At 41.1% G+C, this 22,628-nt stretch overlaps 1 protein-coding gene across 1 annotated transcript in view; it reads left to right on the top strand.

Annotated features, from left to right (window-relative positions):
- The window catches only part of LOC148542784 (gamma-aminobutyric acid receptor subunit beta-4), a 366,337-nt gene that overhangs the window by 90,216 nt on the left and 253,493 nt on the right, over positions 1 to 22,628 (top strand). The gene's annotated exons all lie outside the window — the stretch shown is intronic.

The following is a 22,628-nucleotide window of genomic DNA, read 5'->3' on the forward strand; positions in this document are numbered from 1 at the left end:
AAGATAGGGATTTATCTCTCCGAATTGGAGAAAAGCTTTCTCCCACAGTAACTGCACCAACGCGTTTAAAATACATTGTTATTGTTACCTTGTTATCCAACGCTGAGCCATCTATTTCTGTCTGGTAGCAAATTCTATTGTGCCCCAGTAAGGGTTATTACATGTTCTATATTTCGTGTGAGTATAATGTTATACATAAAAACATATTATCCAGTAAAAAGGCTAATAAATGCACTAGTTCCTTTTCTACTGTTTATTTGTTTTCTATCAATATCATGAAACTATGGACCACAAGGTGGGATTTTTTGGGGTATCTGATATGCAGTGGCGTAACTAGGATATTTGGAGCCCAGGGCAAATGTAAAAATGGAGGCTGCCCTACCCTACTATGTGCGCGCGCCTAAGGCGCGGGCGGCGAAAAATGGGCGTGATCACTTAAAAATGGGGCGTGTCAACATGACACACCCCTTTATCGTCACATTACTTTCCATATGCACCTTAACCCCAGTAGTGCCCCTTATTCAGTACCCCCAGTATGCAATGTCCCCAGTTGTGGTCCCTCTTATGCAGGCCCATAGTAGTGCCCCTTATACAGTACCCCCAGTAGTGGTCCCCCTTAAGCAGCCCCCCATTAGTTCACCTTATACAGTACCCCAGTATGCAATGCCCCCAGTAGTGGTCTCCCTTATGCAGCCCCTCATTAGTTCCCGTTATTCAGTGCCTCCAGTAGTGGTCCCCCTTATGTAGGCCCCCAGCAGTGATCCCCCCCTATCCAGTGCCCCTTATACAGTGACCCCTGTAGTGGTCCTCCCTATTTAGTGCCCCCAGTAATGGTCCCCCAGTGCAGTGCCCCTAGTAGTAACCCCCTTATATAGTGCCCCCAGCATTAGTCCTCCCCCATGCAGTGCCCCCAGCAGTGATCCCCCTATCCAGTGCCCCTATACAGGGCCCCCTGTAGTGGTCCTCCCTATTTAGTGCCCCCAGTAGTGGTCCCGTAGTAGTAAACCCCTTAGATAGTGCTCCCAGCAGTAGCCCCCCTAAGTGATAGTGTCCCCAGTAGTAGTAGCTCCCCCCAGTAATAGTGTCCCCAGTAGTAGTAGCCCCCAGTAATAGTTTCCCCAGTAGTAGTAGCTCCCCCAGTAATAGTGTCCCCAGTAGTAGTAGCTCCCCCCAGTAATAGTGTCCCTAGTAGTAGTAGCCCCCCCAGTAATAGTGTCCCCAGTAGTAGCAGCCCCCCCAAGTAATAGTGTCCCCAGTAGTAGCAGCCCCCCCAGTAATAGTGTCCCCAGTAGTAGTAGCTCCCCCCAGTAATACTGTCCCTAGTAGTAGTAGCCCCCCCAGTAATAGTGTCCCCAGTAGTAGTAGCTCCCCCCAGTAATAGTGTCCCCAGTAATAGCAGCCCCCTCCAGTAATAGTGTCCCCAGTAATAGCAGCCCCCTCCAGTAATAGTGTCCCCAGTAGTAGCAGCCCTCCCAGTAATAGTGTCCCCAGTAGTAGCAGCCCCCCTAAGTGTTAGTGTCCCCAGTAGTAGTAGCCCCCCCAGTAATGGTGTCCCCAGTAGTAGCAGCCCCCCCAAGTGATAGAGTAGTAGCAGCCCTCCCAAGTGATAGTGTCCCCAGTAGTAGTAGCCCCCGCCCGTAGTGCAGACACACAAGTTACAAAAAAAAATACACTTACCTGAATCCACGCTCCTGCTCCAGACACCGCTCCCGCCGCCGCCGCACGTCTGTCCTACCGGGCTGGCATGCACTGCATACCCACTGCAGGAGCCGGAAGAGAGCCGGCTCTTGCAGTGGGCGCGCAGCAGTCAATGAGAGTCTATCTGACTCTCATTGGTTGCTGATTCACACACATCTCCGCCAGTGCTGGCGGGGGATGTGTGTGCAGCAGCAGCCAATGAGAGTGTCTGACTCTCATTGGCTGCTGAATAACACACACATCGCAGCCGTGCTGGTGGCGATGTGTGTGTCAGCGCAGCCTGAGCCCGCCCGCCTGCCATCCTCCTCCTGGCGCTATTGGGCAAGCAATCAGGGGGAGGGAAGGGGCTCAGCTGTGCAGCACAGGACCGGCGCTGGAAGCCTACCGCTGGTCCTGTGTAAATGTGTAGCGCTGACCGCACTCACTGCGGGCTGGTACCGTGTCTTGCGGCGCCCCCCACGCGCGCCGCCGGTCCCACGGCGCCCGGGGCACGTACCCCGCTCGCCCTGCCCTAGTTACGCCACTGCTGATATGTCTAAAACATAAACTAGACCAGGGGTTCGCAACCATGGTCCTCAAGGCACACTAACAGTACATGTTTTAAGGATAGCCATGCTTGAGCACAGTTGACTTAATTAGTACTGCAGTTATTTTGATTTAACCACCTGTGCTCAAGCATGGCTATCACTGAAACCAGAACTGTTAGTGTGCCTTGAGGACCGAGGTTGGGAATCACTGATCTAGAAAGTATGCAGTTATTCAATGCGGAGGTGACCCCATGCATTTTTCTCTGTTTTACATAACACACAGTCTGTCATTATAGAGAAGTCTATAATATACACAGAAGATGTTTCACTTACACCTACTGTATTTTGTTTTTGTCTTTCTATGCTTGAGTGAATAAGGCCATCTGTACAATTAAAGCCATTATCATCACTTCATGGTGCCAATTATTTTTTTAAGACATGTAACAAAGCATTACTGTCTTTCTGTTTTTAGTTTATGTTCCATTTTGAGTCCTCCTCATTGAACTTTGATGCAGGCCTTGAGCCTACAGGGCAGCTTTCCTTGGAACTTTCTTTTGACGTAGAAGAATTTTATAAAGATAATATCGCCAAGGGATGGATTCTATTCATAACCATGCATTGTGAATCTATGTACTATATAAACGTTTAATCATCTGCAATGCATTGGTGTCACCTATGGTGTGTTTTAGAACATCATAGTTTTACACAGGTGCTGGAACGGGAGGGGGGGGGTCTTACACCCATCCCCCCAACATTTGAGAGAGTTGCTGGGAGCTGAGTAAGTCCCATTATCTTAGTAAGTCTTAGCATACAAGGTCAGAGAAGCATGTGCGGAGGTCTGATTAGTGGAGCTCATCGACCAGAGTAGGCGATCAGCAGCAGCCTCATGGGAGGGATTCATCAGAGCAAGGCAACAGTGCCTACTGGGCATGTGTAATGCTTGCTGAATGCTGAGGACGAATGGAGCCCCCAGTAATGAACAGAAGCAGTGAGATATTTACGTTATTGGAAACACATATACACCTGTATGTAACAAACTAGAGGATAAAGTTTAGGGAAAATGAGTTTCCATATTTGTTCATTTTTTATCTTATTTGCCAACTCACAATACATGCTATTGGCACCTCTAGTATTAGGACTAAATAAAACCAATTTAAATGTACAGCTACTTATATCCTACTGAAATCTTTGTTTTTAATTTTTTCTAAGAACATTTTTATGTTGTTGCTTTTTGGTCATTATAAAGTGAAGTCTCAGCATATCAACCAGCCCAGAATAGTGTGTGTAGTGGAGTCTGTTAATAATTCCCATGTGTGGCATGAATGCAATGTGTACTGCACCTATTATGCTAAACTTACTGCATGATTAGTTATTTCATGAATTGCTAGATTGGGAGTCCCTAAGTCTGTATTTGGATGGAGTCTGTCATTGTAGTCACTACATGTGTGTGTTCATGTCTATACATAGAGAGGCCAGATGGAGCAAAGTTTGCAGCATTTGATATGTATATTTGTTTTCCAACCTTTAATTTTTTTCCTTGTTTTATACCTACAGAATATTTGCAGTGGTGTGTGTATAGTACAGGGAATAGCCAGGTACTTTCACTGGGCTCGAATCTATTAAGCGCGAATAGGGTTCTGCGAGTCATTCTCACAGCAAACTCACATTGCATCATGGACTCTCTCTGTAGTCTTACAGTGAGGTTCAGTGCACTGTAGCAATAAATTCCTAAGCCTCTGCCAGGCTACAACTACCAGTAGTACACAGGTAACCGTCCTTCTGGCACAGGTTGATTAAATTGTCTGTACAGGGATGTGCTTTTGGCTGCATGTGTTCCCAGAGCTGCACGGTAGTGCTGCGCTAGTGTTGTGTCTGTGAGTGAGAAGACTGGGAGAGAGCAGTGATGTCCGCATACAGAGTCCAAAATAGGCAAAAGCAAAGATCCCTCAGGCTTACTGATCTCTGTCATTGGGTATGTGGTATGGTGGGCTACTCAAGCTCCCCCCATAGGGGGAGGGGGTGACATTCAGCGATTTATGGGTGCCAAAATAAAATTATATCTTGGCCCTCCCAACCTAAAAATGTTGTGGTGCCCCTGAGGTTGTACTATTCTAGCTTTCTTGTGCAATCTGAGGTAGAATGATACTGGAGTGCTTCTGAGTATTGTTTGTCTGTGTTAAATTATGATTTACTAGCGTATGCCCACAGCTTTGCTTGTGTGGATGTCTGTTATTGCTCAGCAGAATAAATTTTACAAAGATAGTAGTGGCATCTAATATTGTAATATATATTTTATATTTTAGACATTGATCACAAAATGTCTGCGTAAACAATAAGAATTCACAGTTTTCTATTTTTTTTTCTGTAAACCACAAAATCCAATTTAAGGGGAAGTAATCTCACAGTCCAGTCTAAGTTCACTTTAATCCAACAAATCTTATTTTTAAGATACCAAATCTGTTGCTACTTAACCTGCAGTAACACTTGAAGGTTGCAAGTAACGAGTACCGAATCTATGATATGTAGTATTTGTCTTGGTGTGCCAACTACTGGATTGACATGTATACTGCAACTTCATGAGTCATGATAAGATAAGATGCCTGATTAGTGCAATTAATTCCTACTCCAACTCCTACTCTAAGACTACTGACCTTGTCATCCTTTCCCCATCTTAGGGGTTGAAGAACACCCTATCTTATGCTTTTGTCTTTTTGCCTCCTTGACCCATCCCCTCTCACCTCCTTTGGTCTCCATATTCCTAAAAACCCTCCCATGACCTGTCCTCTATTTCTTAATGGTGCCATCTCGCTCATCCTCCTTGCCACCAAACTCTTTGTGCAGATTGTTTACAATTACATAACCTACTTTCTCTTCACTCACTTTCTTATAGACTTCTATCTGGCCTCAAGTGTCTCAATTCCACTAAAACCACCCACACCAAAATTACCAACGACTTTCTCAAAGCTAAATCCAATTGTAATTTGTCTATTCTTGTCTTTCTCTCTCACTTGGCACCATTAACCACCTCTTGTTCCTCCAATTGCTCCACTCCATTGACTTCTGGGACACAGCACTCTGTTGATTAGTCTTCTACTTATCCAATTGTTTCTTCTCTATCTCCACATCTACCTTCACCTCTCATACTATCCCTCTTTGCATTGGTGTCCTTCATAGTCTGTTCTTGGCTTCCTTCTCCTCCTCTATAGCTCTGTCCTTGGTGAGCTTAACAGCTCGTTCAGTCTCTAGTATGACCTGCATGCTGAAGACATGCAATTGACCTTTCTTTCCCCTACCTCTCTCCTGTTATCTCCTGCACTTCCAAGACATCCAGATGTTCTCCTACACTTAACATGGCTAACATTTCCTTTACCCCCTTTCCCACCTTTCTCACCACCAAGATCTCCTCTCCTCCCTATTAACTCTCTCCATTAACATTTTACTTTTTCGTGCTGTGTGGGTGTCATCCTAGACTTTTGCCTCTCCTTTTACATTCACATTCAGTCCCTCTGCCAATCCTGCCATGTCCACCTTTGTATTATTGCCAGACTCATGCCATCATTATTCACCATGGAAGTCATTCAAATCCTCATTCATTTCCTCATCATATCCTAACTACGTAATCTAATCCTCTCTGGCCTTGTCTGACTTCAGTTTATATTTAACTCTGCTGTCCAACTAATTTTACTCGCTCTTCGCGCTACGTCTGCTTCCCTACTTTAAAATCAATCCAGTGGCTACCTATCCCCCACAGAATCAAATGTAAACTTGTCTCACTCACCTTCAAAGCCCTTAACTACTGTTCTCTAAACTAAATCTCCAGCTTCATCTCAACAAACGCTGCTTCTTGCCCACTTCACTGTATCATTAATCACCTCATCTCCTCGTCCCTGATCACCTCTGCCCATTCTCATCTTCAAGATTTCTGACATGCTGCCCCCAACATCCCACACTTTAAACTTCAAGACTTATTTCTTCACTCAAGTCTAATACCCATACTTTAAATGTAACAACCTCTGCTTTCCCCAGCTAGAGTCCCCTGTCCTATGTACACTGCCATAGAACACTTGTGGCACTATATAAATATAATAATACTAATAATTTATTTGGTAAAAAATTTTTGTACATAAAAAGTTTAAATGCAATGTTATACAGTATTGAGAAATTATATTAGATATTAATGTGCAGTTCAGGGGAAGCATTACAATTCCTACAGGCATGAAAATGTCAGTGTGAAATCAGATAACACTCGTGACTCGACATATCATAAAAATACAAGTCTCTTCCCCTAAAAATGAAAACAATCTTGGCAAGAACCAGTGTTGTGGAGGACAACAGTGGCTTATTGTGCCTACAGCAGTCAATGCCAGCAATCAGAAGGAGACAAGGGATAAATGGAATCTGGCCAGAGAAGACATGACATTTGTACACCTGTGAAAAGAGCACACTTGCCTTATCATCTGTTTGTTAATACCGAATCAAATCAATGATACCATACATTGAGCACAGTATAGGTGTGTACGCTTAAGTCTACCGGGCCCAATGTAAATGCAACCTAATAAGACCTTGATTCACCTACTGTAGGCCAGAATTTATTAGGATGCAATTTTGTGCCAAGTTATTATAACTTTACACAAATCGTGTAAATTTGCCATCGAGTTTGGGCTCAAAGTCCATGCATTCAATACGAGGGGGGGTTTGCGCTAGCCGGTGGCGGCGCATGCGTAGACACATACTCCCTGTATTTTTTACAAAAAATACAGGGAGAAGTGTGCGGACGGGATTTGCAGGGACATCACATGTGATAGTTAGGGTTTGAACTCGCTGTGAGTTCAAACACAGTTTAGGAGGCATTCATCATGGCTCCAGAGTCTTAGTGCAAGCTCTCTCCCTGCAGGGGATTTTTGATACATTCCTGTGATATTTGCTAAATGCGCAATGTGAATTTAGTCGGAAATATCACTCTACAACCGCATTTTAAATGCGGATTGTAGTAAATAGGGCCCATAATCGCAAGAAACTTAAATAATTAATGAAAGAAGCACCAATAATATTCCAAACTTGATGCACTTGTTATTAATTAACACAGTATGGGCTCAATATACAAATATTACTGTCTGAATAAATTAAATGTTATTATTCTTTATCATTATTGCCTCAATAATAAATTAATTAATTAAATAATCATGACCCATCAAGATATTTATTATTTTGGGGGGGCACTTAACTGCGTATTAATAATTAATGATAAAGTAATGCATATGTTTAATGTGGTTCCTTATTATATTCTGCCCAATCAGATAGATAAAATGTGTTTAGTTTGAACAATCTATCTGGCCCAAGCCATTTTCTGGTGAGTTTCTAGCAAGTTTTAGTGAGTTTCTGGTGAGTTTGTCCTTTCAAACCCATGACTCATTGTGTTATGCACAAACATGTAGCTTAAAATACAGGCAACTTGAGGCACCTCTTTTTTTGTGATCTTTACTTGCGCATTTCAGTGAGTTCACAAGTCTTAGGCTACTACACTTGATGACTTACATAGAAACAGAATTTGACGGCAGATAACAACCACTTGACCCATCTAGTCTGCCCTTTTTTACCTTTTAGTAATCTCAACCCTATGTGATCCTCAGTTCTTTGTAAGTATAGTCTTATGCTTATCCCAAGCAATTAAATTTCTCTACTGTCTTAGCCTCTACCACCTCTGATGGGAGGCTATTCCACTTATCTACTTTCCTTTCTGTGAAGTAATTTTTTTTCAAATTTCCTACCACCCTCCAGTCTCAGTGCATGTCCTCATGTTCTTATACTTCTCTTCTTTTGAAGATTGTCTCCCTCCTGCACCTTGTTAAAACCAATGACATATTTGAAAGTTTCTATCATGTCCCCCCTTTCCCTTCTCTGCTCCAGACTATACATATTAAGATAGTTTAGTCTTTCCTGGTAAGCTTTGTGATGTAGGCCATGTACCATTTTAGTTGCCCTTCTTTGTACAGTCTCTAAAGTATTTATATCCTTCTGGAGATGTGGCCTCCTGAACTGAACACAGTATTCTAGATGAGGCCGTACCAAGGACCTATACAATGGTATTATCACTTCTTTCTTCCTGCTACAGATTCCTCTCTCTATACAACCAAACATCTGACTTGCCTCTCTCATTGCTTTGTTACAATGCTTACTGTCCCTGCCTTTAAGTCACCTGAAATAGTGACTCCTAGATCCATTAGAGTTCCCTTAATGCTATATTTAGCGTTTAAGTTTTTTTAGCATTAAACTGTAGTTGCCATATTCTTGACCATTCCTCTAGTCTACCTAGATCATCTATCATTTGTCTTACCGCTCCTGGTGTGTCTACCCTGTTGCATATTTTTGTGTGATCTGCAAAAAGGTATACTTTCCTTTTAATACCATTTGCAATGTAACCAACAAAGATAGTAAAAAGCACTGGCCCAAGCACATAACCTTAGGGCACACCACTTGTAAAATGTCCCTAGTGAGACTGCACTCCATTTACTACAACTCTGTTTCCTATTCTGCAACCAAGTTCTTAGCCATTTAACCATCTTAGAATCCAGTCCCAAGTTTTCAAGTTTATTTATCAGTCTGCGTATCAAAAGCCTTATTAAAGTCTAGATAAGCTACATCTACGGCCACCCCGGCAACTTGAAACTTGCTAGGAAATCGCCAGGGTATTACATCCCCCCAAGTGTAAAGATATATGATAATGACACGAGTCGCACTCTCCTATGGTAAGCTGTTTGAGTAATGACATTCATTAGTATTACAGCTATTTTATGTCAGGGTATGGCTGTCTATTTAGATTTGTTTTTATTTGTAATTTTAATTTGGAATAAAATAAATGTATTGTTTTTTTTTTACATAAATCTTAGTTTGTTGCTGTGCCAATGTCCAGGGTCAGCACAACAGATACTCTGATTATGCAGTTGCATAGAACACAAGCAGATGAGGGTGCTCTATGAAGTTGTCTACCAGATGGAAGCTCCATGATCTGGTGGCAGAGAGGTGCTGCACTGTCACTGCTGAGTCTAGTGTAATACTAATGTAATACTGATGGGTGCTTCCAGATGCTTCCATTCTATTTATGTCTATTTATGTGAGCAGCAACAACAGAGAAGGGCGCTGGGTATAAAATGCATTGCAGATACACAGTGCAGTTATTCCTGTAAACCTTTGAGGGCAGCAGTATTCACCAGGTAATGGCTGCAGGACTGATGTAGAGGGCTGCAGCATATATAGCTAATTGCAGGATTCAGCTGCGGGGGGATGGAGCAATGGCAGCGCTGCTCTAGGCAGCTCAAACTGTAACCCATGGTAGTCACTGGCTAGTTAGGAGAGGAGAGTTTATATAATGACAAAATTCAGATGGAGATGGATCTTCAAAGTGAAAGATGTCAGGTTTCCAAGCCAGTCACTAGAATGAAAAATACTTATAGCAAATAAACATAAACGTACAGAAAGTGACTTTAATTACAACCCTTTCTAAAACAACACAAAATTATAATTTCTTCATACATTTTTTTTTAAATATAGTAGTAAGATAAGAATACTTGGATTGAACATGCTGTGTGTCCTGTAAGAGCTAGGTCAGCTCTAGAATACTTTGTGCTGCCCATGATGTTACATGTGGCATACCAGTGACAAGCATTATTTGGATTATTTTCACATATATTTTATTATGTCAGATAACTATATAGATATAGTATTATATTATTTATAAATAGAGTTCTATCCTAAATAAATGGTGAAGATCTAATGTTTATGGTATATTCCCGATGTTCTCCCAATATATTAGGGGTGGGGGCAAGCAAGCAGGCTTGTCTGAATACCTCCTGCGTCCATACAGGAGATATGTCCACCTTGATTTAAATTCCCATATATTTAAAACAGACATTTTCAGCATGCTTTAAACAAGACTCAGGGGCCTATTCATCATCGAAGGCTGTATGGCCTCCGATGATGAAGTATTGAACTCGCTGCGAGGGATATTTAAGTATATAACTTGCTGGGGGAGACGTGACACCGGAGCAATTCATCATTGCTCCGGTGAGGGGACAACTGCTCCGAAAAGCAGTTGTCCCCGTGGTTAGTATTGCAGCTACCTCTGTAGTTGCGTTACTTACCTGCTGCCTGTTGTCCTGGCTACGTATGTGTGACCTCAGGTCATGCATGCGCAAAGCCGCCGGAACTCCTTCCCATAGGAAGGAGCAGGGCTACGAGAGCAAACGCTATCTGAAGAGCCTTGAAAAAGCTAATACCAGCGAACCGCGCGCCGGCATTAGTCCCTGCCGTGTGTGCTAAACTGCATTAAGGAATATGTAGCGACTGCATATCATTAGATACTTGTAAAATATCGAAGACCAACAATAAAGAAATTAAATACATATAAAGGTCCTTACGAATATGACGTATGTTTATGTGTTTGCTCAGCTTACTCACCATGATGTATTAGGAGACTGAAGTAACACTGTACTTAAATAAACCAACATAGGCTTCAATGGGTTAAGCCACTTAATATCTATACATTAAGAAAGGGGAAATATATATGTATATTTAAGCACATCGGTGCTGTAATTATACTGTCCGTGAAACAAACTGTCTCATATCTCAATGTGAGAGAAACATACACATAGCTGCCTTGCCAGAGAAGACAATTTGCCTCAGTATACATTGATTAATCACTTGGCTCTTTAAGGAAAGCTTAACTATATGTTTACTTATAGATGTTGTTATGAGATCAACTAATAATGGGTGAATATGTGGATGCCCTGTGAAAAAGGACATCTTATGCCGGCATAATATAAGCATCTTTACAGGCAAGCTAAATATCGTTCACTTTTGTGCCAAGCAATAACCATGCACAAATATATAGCTACCTAATGGTGCATACACACGTAGCGATCAGCCAGCGATACGATATCGCTAGCTAATCGTCCTGCACCCTCCCTGGAGTGCTGGATGTTCGATATCAAACATCCAGAGCACCACCAACTCACCAACGACTAAAGCGACCTGCGATCTCCGATCGCGGGTACCTATAGTAACCTGCTCGATATCGAGCAAGTTGACTTGCATGCACGGCCGATGGATTATATCGCTATCGTCCATACATGGCCGCGTATCACTGGTCGATGGTGAGTTGGTAGGGACCATTTAAATGACTGATTTGAACGATAACGGTAATGATAATGAAGTCGTTATCGTTCAAATTGCTCATTTATATCACAACGTGTGTACACAACCTAAGACAGAAGACAAAATGGTTTAATTACTTACACCGCATCACAGGTACAGAGTAATGAGCATATACGAAAGAAATACAAGTTGAACTCATAACGCTGAGCAGACACTGACCGCCCGGTTATTATTTTCGGTTTGGATACAATTGTTACCAGGACAGATATTATTGCAATATTGTGAAGAATACAATATTGCAGTTTTCGACTGATTTAGGAATTTAATACACTCCACAAAACTTTGACAGGGATTGAACATTCATATATGATTTACGGTATATGATTCAGTGGATGATAGTAGGTAATAATAAATGTTCTATTCTCCTTCCTTAACAAAATATAATTATTGTGGAATATACACGGGTACACAAGTAAAGTGCATTTATTGATAATAATAAAATAAAAACACACGATGGGACCTTTGTTTTAAAACACACTCTTTATTTTTTGTCAAGTTAACACAATATATGTATGTCCATGTGTAGGAACAATATGTTTCTTTTAGTATTTCGCTTTCTGTTAAATATGCATATACAATCTTATATACTAAGGCAGTGGTTCCCAAACTTTTTCGAATCACGGCGCCCTAGAATATCAGCATTGTATTCATGGCACCCCTAAGCTGAAAGTTTGTTATTGAAAATGTAAAAAAAATGTAATAAAGTGAAGTAAATTGTGCTGACCTGTCAACGTTAGGGTCAGTTATGTGGTGGTGGACAGGTTTGAGCTTCTGTTTGTCCACATATTTACATTACATTGACCATAAATTTATTTGGTGCTGAACCACTAGCCTGAGGCACCCGTGCAAGTGTCCCAAGGCACCCTAGGGTGCCACCCTAGGGTGCCACGGTGCACAGTTTGGGAACCACTGTACTAAGGAATAAAAGTTATGTTTTAAACTTACTGTAGTGCACCACAATCATAGACAACTCTGTTCTGTCCTTTCAATGTAATGTATTCAATAGTTGTCACTTGTCATTAGGCTGCACCCACAATACATTAAATACTGTATACTACTGTAATTTTTTAAATATTTGTATAGTATTCGATTGGATAATATGGGGTTTTCAAGTTATTCTAATTTATTAAGCAATACTAGTGCAGCAATAATTTTCTCTTGTGTTACTTATGACGAATGGCCCGATAACTTAAATACTGTATGTGGAAACTAGCGGTTCCGCATGGTTAACAGGCCATTGTACGTATGATGGATAGGCCCCTTAATGTTTTCTCTATCACTAATTGTGGTTGAATTGAAAGTCTCGGAGACAAATACATGAGAAACATAGGGAAAAACATTTTATACCCAACCACTGCTGCTATTGGTTACATTTTCAAAAATGTCTTAAAGCTTGGAGGTCTGTTCATTCCTTCAGTGGGTTCTGGTCAGAACATTGAATAGTGTTCTTAATTTTTAAAATTTTTGCAATGGTTTCACCCATGCTAGACTAGTATTAACTAATAGGGGCTTCAATAAAGATGTTCTCTTCTGTTAGATCACGGTACATAGAAAGATGGTCAGTGAGTAATATGGGGTTTATAGTAATAACATTTTATTAATAGGTGTGCTTGTTTTGTTTCACTGATTTTTCTTACATTTGTATATTTGTCATGTTAGTGGCTAAAACCAGTATACAAGTACCAAATCCCAGAAAAGAGTGGCCAATGTGGTTACACTCAAGGTAACATTACTCACAAGTTAACATCAATGGGAATTTGCATGGCCCACACTGTAAGTCCATGAAAGATGATGTTTGTCCATGAAAGATGAAGTTTTGCCTCTTTCTGAGACCCGATTTTTGGCGGGAAAAAGCCAAACTTGGCGGGAAAATCTGAACTAATCCGAGCCTGCATATCCCTATATTAGAGTAGTAAAGCTGAAGACCCCTGCATGTTGTGTAGTTTGGTGGACATTATTAACCATGTAGTTTTTAGTTTCCTTTTTACCAATACCTTCTTGACTACAGAGTCTACTAAGAGATTACAGATATCACTATTCAAGAGGGACATGAAAGCCTTGTTTGGATATCAACAGTATATTGAAGAAAAGATGATCTGTCTTTTCATTCTTTGTACATTTATTAAACATTGCGTTCCCCTCAACTACACTGCCAAGAAAAGCTAAAATTGCTACCAAGAGATTTACATTTGAGGATAAGAAAAATCTGGTGACTACAGATAAGCCTTTACATATACAGTATGTCAGTAGTAGTCCCAGACCTAGAAACAATGATAGCCTTAGTGATACCACTGCATCTCAGGTCAGTTAGATTGTTTATTGCTTGTCTTGACACTTTCACTGACTTCCAGGAGTGAAAAGGACCTAGGGTAGTAAGCCTTGGAGAGAGATACATTGGAGAGATATAAAGTACAAACCAATCAGCTCCTGACACTTTACAGACTGTATTTGAAAAATGACAGCTACAGTAGGAGCTCATTGGTTGATACTTTATCTCTCTCCACTTTTATCTCTTTCCAAGGCTTAGTACATAGAGCCCCTAGACATTCATTCATTACTGCAGTGAGGGCTGTTCTGTTTATGTGTCTGGCTTGTTCTGTTTATGTGTCTGGCTTGTTCTGTCATTTGTCCTTTATCCTACACATTAGTGACTCCACTTGTTTTTTTTTACTATTCTGCCGTTCGTACATCTTGACTTTTGGTAAATCATTGGTTGGTTTTGTATACTCAGCTCATTATTGCTTGCTGTCAGTCTTTAATCTATCATTGTTTGAGCTAGCTTCTATGTAAACTTACAGTGCATCCGGAAAGTATTCACAGCGCTTCACTTTTTCCACATTTTGTTATGTTACAGCCTTATTCCAAAATGGAATAATTTCATTTTTGTCCTCAAAATTCCACACACAATACCCCATAATGACAACGTGTAAAATTTTTTTTGAGATTTTTGCTAATTTTATTAATTAAAAAAACAACAACTAAGAAATCACATGTACATAAGTATTCACAGCCTTTGCAATGAAGCTCCAAATTGAGCTCATGTGCATCCTGTTTCCATTGATCATCCTTGAGATGTTCCTACAGCTTAATTGGAGTCTACCTGTAGTAAATTCAGTTGTTTGGACATGATTTTGAAAGGCATACACCTGTCTATATAAGGTCCCACACTTGACAGTGCATGTCAGAGCAGAAACCAAGCATGAAGTGCAAGAAATTGTCTGTAGACCTCCGAGACAGTATTGTCTCGAGGCACAAATCTGGGAAATGGTACAGAAAAATATCTGCTGCTTTGAAGGTCCCAATGAGCACAATGGCCTCCATCATCCGTAAATGGAAGAACTTCCTAGGGTTGGCCGGCCATTTAAACTGAGCCATCTTGGGAGAAGGGCCCTAGTCAGGGAGGTGACCAAGAACCCGATCGTCACTATGTCAGAGCTACAGCATTCCTCTGTGGAGAGAGGAGAACCTTACAGAAGGACAACCATCTCGGCAGCAATCCACCAATCAGGCCTGTATGGTAGAATGGCCAGACGAAAGCCACTTCTTAGTAAAAAGCACATGGCAGCCCGCCTGGAGTTTGCCAAAATGCACCTGAATGACTCTCAGACCATGAGAAACAAAATTCTCTGGTCTGATGAGACAAAGATTGAACTCTTTGGTGTGAATGCCAGGCGTTATGTTTGGCGGAAACCAGGCACTGCTCATCGCCAGGCTAATACCATCCCTACAGTGAAGCATGGTGGTGGCAGCATCATGCTGTGGGGGTGTTTTTCAGCTGCAGGAACTGGGAGACTAGTGAGGATAGAGGGAAAGATGAATACAGCAATGTACAGAGACATCCTGGATGAAAACCTGCTCAAGAGTGCTCTTGACCTCAGACTGGGGCGACGGTTCATCTTTCAGCAGGACAACGACCCCAAGCACGCAGCCAAGATATCAAAGGAGTGGCGTCAGGACAACTCTGTGAATGTCCTTGAGTGGCCCAGCCAGAGCCCAGACTTGAATCTGATTGAACATCTCTGGAGAGATCTGAAAATGGCTGTGCACCGACGCTTTCCATCCAACCTGATGGAGCTTGAGAGGTGCTGCAAAGAGGAATGCGGCAAAACTGCCCAAAGATAGATGTGCCAAGCTTGTGGCATCATATTCAAGAAGACTTGAGGCTGTAATTGCTGCCAAAGGTGCATAAACAGTATTGAGCAAAGGCTGTGAATACTTATGTACATGTGATTTCCTAGTTTTATTTCCCAGATTTGTGCCTCGAGACAATCCTGTCTCGGAGGTCTACAGACAATTCCTTGGACTTCATGCTTGGTTTCTGCTCTGACATGCACTGTCAAGTGTGGGACCTTATATAGACATGTGTATGCCTTTCAAAATCATGTCCAAACAACTGAATTTACCACACGTAGACTCCAATTAAGCTGTAGGAACATCTGAAGGATGATCAGTGGAAACAGGATGCACATGAGCTCAATTTTGAGCTTCATTGCAAAGGCTGTGAATACTTATGTACATGTGGTTTCTTATTTTTTATGTTATTTTTTTTTAAATTTGCAAAAATCTCCAAAAAACTTTTTACACGTTGTCATTATGGGGTATTGTGTGTAGAATTTTGAGGACAGAAATGAATTTATTCCATTTTGGAATAAGGCTGTAACATAACAAAATGTGGAAAAAGTGAAGCGCTGTGAAAAAGTTCCGGATGCACTGCATACTACAGTACCAATCACATAAGACCTGTGGCAACTGTGTTCCATTGTGCAAACTTGGCTCTATGGGAAACAGAGGCTACAGGTGAAGACTAAAACGAATTCTGGAGGTTTACCAGAAATCTGAGCTTCTTCATTCATTGTAATGTATTTATCATGGTGCAGTAACAATTTTGACTCAAGTATCCCTCATTCATGTTTTTTTTTTTTTTTGCAAAACAGTATATACTGCTCTGTGTTTCTACATAGTAATGTCAATCATATACTGCTCCATTTATTTGAATTACTGTCTACAATCTGTATTACCTAAAATGCTTAGATACAGTACAATATGGTTTTGTACAATGTTTCTGCATGTTTTTACCTACAGTATGTATTTCAAATCGCAGTCACAGGTCATCAAGTATACCACAAACCTAGAGTTGCAATTTATAAAACTCTTGATATCATATGTATTTTCTTTTGTATTTACATGCTAGTGGTTTTATTGACTGGTTTAGAGGGGAGCCGGGGAATGGCTACTGTTTCTATGTCCTTGGATTTTATCAATTTCATATTGGTCATTTCCAACATTTCCAACTGCGCTATGTTTGGCTAAGGAGGAGTCAATTTTGAATACTAGAATTCATACTATAGTTCCGCCAGATTTGAGCTGCCGAATGTCAAGTTACATATGGAAAATTGTGCACCTTGACTGCCATTTTTGCATTTTTATGTGCTAATATTGTGGTTTAATTTTTTTATTGTTATATTAAATATCTTATTATATTTTATACATTCCACCCATTCATTCGTTCACTATTTACCTGAATCATTTAAGTTCATATGACTTATTGTAAGGTTCATTGAGAGCGCTGTATTTATTGCTTCATATTTCTAGGTTTTGTGGGTATTGACTGTCCCCTATTGACAGCTACTATTTGGATCTAAACCTCACCTGATAGCACCTGATTTTAGCTATATATAACTTATATACTTGTATATATTTTCATGTTGGATATTCTTGATAACATTGGTTGGTGGACTTTGGCTCAATTTTGCATCTGGATGCATAAACTATTACCCATACAACTGTGCTCAGCTGTGTATATTAAAAACCAGATTGAGAGAATCTAGTCATATTACTTACTTACATACTTACTTAATTACTTACTAGTGTAATTCAAACAAAAAATAATTAATTTTAAATAAATATTAATTTAGCAATTGCAAAGAATTAGAATAGATATTAAGACATGCATTCAGAAAACTGAATAATAGTAAATGGACAGCAGAGTGGGTCATTAGTGAAGATAGCATCATTTCCAGGGACAACTATTTAAAGAGACAAATCATAATAACCCTTCACTGTGAATTGGGGCAGTCAGAGCCAGATTAACAATGGGTGGATGGAGCTAAAGCCCCAGGCCTCCACTTAAAAATAGGCTAATCATGATAGCATGATGATGGTCAGCCATAAATCATACTTTTACATATTTAGAGAGACATTGGGGCTGATAGTGTAGGGGGTGTACACGCCCATATGGCACTGACCACTCCCACAAAGCATTCGTCACATCTCGGGGTATAATTAATAAAAGTCAATTTTAATCGATTTTAAATCTATCTAAATCAATGTTGTTTTTTTGGGGCTAAATCATGCATTTACTAACAGACAATTTTTTTATATGATTTTTTAAGTAATCTGTCCCCAGAAACACAAAATCAATTGAGATCGACTTAAAATCTATCACTGGATTTAAAAAAAAATAAAAATTATAAAAACAGTTGAAATCCTGTCATATGGACCTATTTTTGTTCCTACTGTAATATTAATCTCTATAACTTTACTTTCCAGTCACTTAAAAGCTCACAGTATTGTTTTCACACATATTGCCCAAATGCTGCAGTGAGCTGGCTAGGTAAACTAAGCGACAGAGCAGTGGCACAAACACATGGCAGTTTACAAAAGAATGGAGCACATCTAGGAAACAGAGTGGCACAGTAGTGGGAAGACAGGATGGCAGTTTAATATAAACTATACAAAGTTTAAAGTGTTAATATTGTTTTAAAAAAATGACATGGGGTCCCCTCTCTCAAGCATAACCATCCATGGGCTTTTTGAGCCGGCCCTGTTTAAAAAAAATAAGAAGAAAAAAATGTGTAGGGGTCTTTCATTTTTAATGAACTAGCACTGGGCTCTTGGATTTGGCCCTGATCCTAAAAATATGGATACAAATTTGCATAAGGGACCCCCAGTATTTATAGAACCAGCACCGGGCTTCACTTGAAAGGGTGTTCTTCTCCAGTAGGCATCCTTGGGTAAGAAAATTACAAACCACACCCGTACCAGCTGGACATAGCAGGCCGCTGATTGGCTGTGAGCACTCTGTCTCTTAGCCAATCAGCGGACTGACTGTTGACACGGCTAGTAATAGCACTGCCCTATTACAGAAGTATTGTGTTTTACATGATAAACCCCAAGTATGTGTGTGGCTGCTCCAGGTACTGCAAGGGTTACATTTACTTTGAAGGTATGTTGCAGGTGGGTTTGTTGGCTAGTCCAGCCTATAGCTGTTTGTAGGGGGTGGGTGTTCAGGGACATTTTGTGGACTAGAGTAGTCTCCATCTTGAGTGAACCTCTTCTGATGGATAAATTTCCCTCCCTTAATTTGGTTTGTTGGTGTCGGCTTTTTAGTGTCATAAAAGAACAGTAGCAGTCAATATGTTCCTTTTAGATCTTGAGGTGCTCTCCCGACACAGTTTAGGCTGATTCAGCCCTAATGGGGTCAGCAGCATCACCGTTCTAGGTGGGCCTTTCTTGTCATTGTTTTGGGAATGCGAATACCTTGAGCTGAGGTGATGGGTTAAAGAAGGCCTCCCATCTAGGTGTGGGTGGATTTAGTTCATGCAGTGATATTGCTTAGTGGGGTCATTCTTTCTTCGCCATTATACTTTATCAACCTCTTTTCCCTCTTGACAGTTACTTTATTATATATAAATAAAGCTGACCTTTTTTTCCCCATATGTGTTGCCTCTGTGTTGTTATTTATATATAAAGTTAGGTAATTAAGCGATTATTTTGCACTAAGGGAGCAGCCAGACATCAGATGAGAGCGCCCATATTCCACTGCACTTTACAAAGAATATTTGGCCATTCACATCAGTCCCTGCCCCAGTGGAGCTTACAGTGTATGTTCCCTACCACATGCACACATTTAAACACTAGGATTCACTTTTTGTTGTTGAAATTTACCTATCAGTATATTTTTGGGGTGATTAAGGAAATCCACGTAAGAACGGGTAGAACATATAAACTCCACATAGTTCAGGCTGTGGTGGGATCAGTGTCAAGACCTCAGTCTCTTTGAAGCTGTAATGCTACTGTAACCATTACAACATCTGTGCTGCTGTTTAGTAGATACATTGTGGCTTTATTGTGACTGTGATAGTGGATGTCTAGAGTATGTTGTAGCTGTACAGAATCCTGATGGAGATCTAATATATGTATTAATAGCAATTGCAACTTATGACTAAGCAGTAGAGTGAATACGATAGTGGCTTTCCAGTATGACTATATAGTGAATTCAGCAGACATAATAATGGTGATAATTTAGAAATGGGTGCATTTGTGCTTTTAACTTCCTTAACAAAAAAATGCAGGATGGGGAAAATAATGCTGGTATTGGCAGTCTGTGGGAAGGAGTCAGGGGCAATTTCTATGATAATTGTATCATTTGGCCACACCCCCTTTTCATAATAGAGTGATTTGCAGATATTTCCCCATAAGGGGACAGGGCCTAATGCTAATAGTAATGCTCTGTCCCTATCATCGTCCTCTTGCATCTCCTCTCTTCTCCCAGAGAGGAGATAATCAAAGTAGGTAAGTATTTTTGTACACAATATAATAATATAGTGCAGTGTCACTTACAAAAGAAAGAATTGTGTCTGGATATTAATAGATGCAAAAGTCTATGTCACGACCAGGGTTTCTCGGCATGGTAGTCGACGGGTAATACCTGTGAGGACGCTATGGCGAGGGGCGTCTGGCAGTGGTGGTGGTGCCTGGCGAGGAGCATTGGCTGTGCGTGGTTCTGTGGGGGCATACTGTCACTCTGGTCTGGTTAGGCCTGGTGGTGCTTCTGTTCCGTTCTGGCATGGGCGCCGCCATCTTGCCTCCGGACATGTGACCTAGTTGCCCTATCCTGGTGCGTCACATGCTCCTCTCTGACCAGTCATGGCTGAGCACTGGGAATTTAAGGGAGTTCAGAGCTCCCTTGCATTGCCAGTGCAACGTGTTTCTCTGCAAGAGCTGAGAGAGAGTGTTCCTGTGCATAAACCTGTCTATTGGATTCATTGCCTAAGCCTGCTTTTCCTAACCTGCTCCAAACCCTGCTGGATTCCCCTACCTCCTCCATATACCTTTCTACCTGCCTGAGTACCTGAACCTGCTGTTTCCCTGCACCTTGTTTCATTTCATTCCCAGCTGGACTTCACTACCTCTGTCTGCATCAGCTACAGCTCACCAAACCTGCATTCACTTACAGCTCATCAAGCCTGCATTCTGTTTTAGGTCACCATACCTATACTGGACTGTTCTGCCTGTCACTACCTGGACATTTGTTCATTAACCCTCACAACAGTTATCAAGTGCACTTTAGTGCTATACCTGGACTTTTGTTTGACCCTCCCATGTCTTCTCAGTCCCTTATTAAAAACCCCACTTTTTCATTTAAGTCTGCTCCTGTGTTTGCTTTTATCACCACCCCGGGTCCACAAAAAATTCAGAACCTCACAGTCTAATTTATCATAGTAAAGTACAATTAATTGCAAACAACTTTTGCTCTGCCTTTTAAAAATCAAACTTTTTTTCCTGCCTCAGTCCAAATGGAAATATGAATTGTTTAATGCAAATAGCAGTGACTTCACTTAAAATAGGAGCACCATTAATGTATTAAGCAGTGGGAGGGATCAAAAAGCAATCAACCAATCAGAAGCAGCTAGCTAGTGCTACTGAAAGTACCCCTGATTGGAATAAGGCTTAACCTGGATCACACTGTTCCTGTGAGACTGTACCTATCCTCTCTTGTCTAGATACAGCCCATTGTCTCATGGTTCTCATTGTATGGTGTTTTGTCTACTGTGCCCAGTATTGGGCCCCTGAGGGATGTTTAGATACATATTATTGTTCTGTTCTTGTCTGTTAACTTATGTTGGCAGGATAGCTGCACACACCCACATCTCAACTATTGCTTACTGTCTTAATCTCATTGTTAGTCACTTGACAATTATACCATAACTTATCTGATACTGCCAAGTTCCACACCCACTTCATAATTTATACTGTTGTTTTTAATGGTACATCCCGCCTCTCTTCGGGTACATACAGCAGTTGATTACTGCGGTAGCGGTATGTAACTAGAAATGCGATTTACATCGCAATGGACAGCTCTCCCGATATGAGCTGTCCTTTGAGATGCCCCCGGACAGAGGAACTTCTGGGTTTAACACCCAGAAGTCCCTCTGGAGTCCTTCTCCGCTGGCCGAGGGTGTAGACGGGAGGGATCCGATCGGATCCCTCTCAGGGTAAGCGTCCCGGTAAGAAGCCCATAGGCTTCTATTGGCTAACGTCACCTGAAGTTCTGGTGCATAACACATATGGAAAATGTGGTAAAAACGTAGTTTCTGGGGTTTTACTGCATTTTCAGCTTTAGTACATCCCAGCCCTATTGTTTTGCTGCTGGCACTTTTGTGAGATGTTGTCTGATCTCCCAGATCTTTCACCTCAGTAGACCTTACTATATGTGATAGCTTTACTAATGTTGTATAATGTACCTAGAATTGTTTCTTTTTTCCTGTTCTCCTCAGTGGGTTATTTTATTTCTCTACCAGAGCTTCTGACTGTGTTAGCTTCTCTAATTTGAGATGCAAGTTCCTGGCCCTTTCTACCCCCCTCCTACTCTCATGCTTTGTTTTACTGTTCTACCTTCCCTTCCATTCATCCCTCTCCCTTGTTGTGTTAGCTAAATCCTAAATCTTGTTTCTTGTGAGTTTCTTGGTGATTATTCTATCCCGGCTATTTTGACCGTGTTTGTTACCCCTACTCTCCTTTTTTTCACTCTCAATTTCCTTCATGCCTCTCGTGTAGTGCTCCTTCAGATGGTTTGCATTGGTGAGGCTCTGGTGGATTCCACCCCTCCTTCCAGCACTTGGTCAGGAGCTCAGGTGAGCTCAAGTTGGTTGCTATGCCTCTGTAATTACTGTTCGTTAATGTGAATGGTCTTACAGTATTTGCCCAAAAAGAGATCTACTTTATTAGTCTCCCTTAAGTGAGGTCTCTACAATATCATCTTCCTTCAAGAGACGCATATTCTTTTCAAATAAATTGTACACCCAGATATTTTGCTCTTTGACGGCCTCTAAATGTAAAGGTGTTTTGATTTATAACTTGTCCCCTTTACTGTCTCTCATATATACTTGGACCCAGAGAGGATATTTCTTA

The sequence above is a fragment of the Taudactylus pleione genome, unplaced genomic scaffold (assembly GCF_031769625.1).
Source record: "Taudactylus pleione unplaced genomic scaffold, aTauple2 ptg000009l, whole genome shotgun sequence".
NCBI lineage: Eukaryota > Metazoa > Chordata > Amphibia > Anura > Myobatrachidae > Taudactylus > Taudactylus pleione.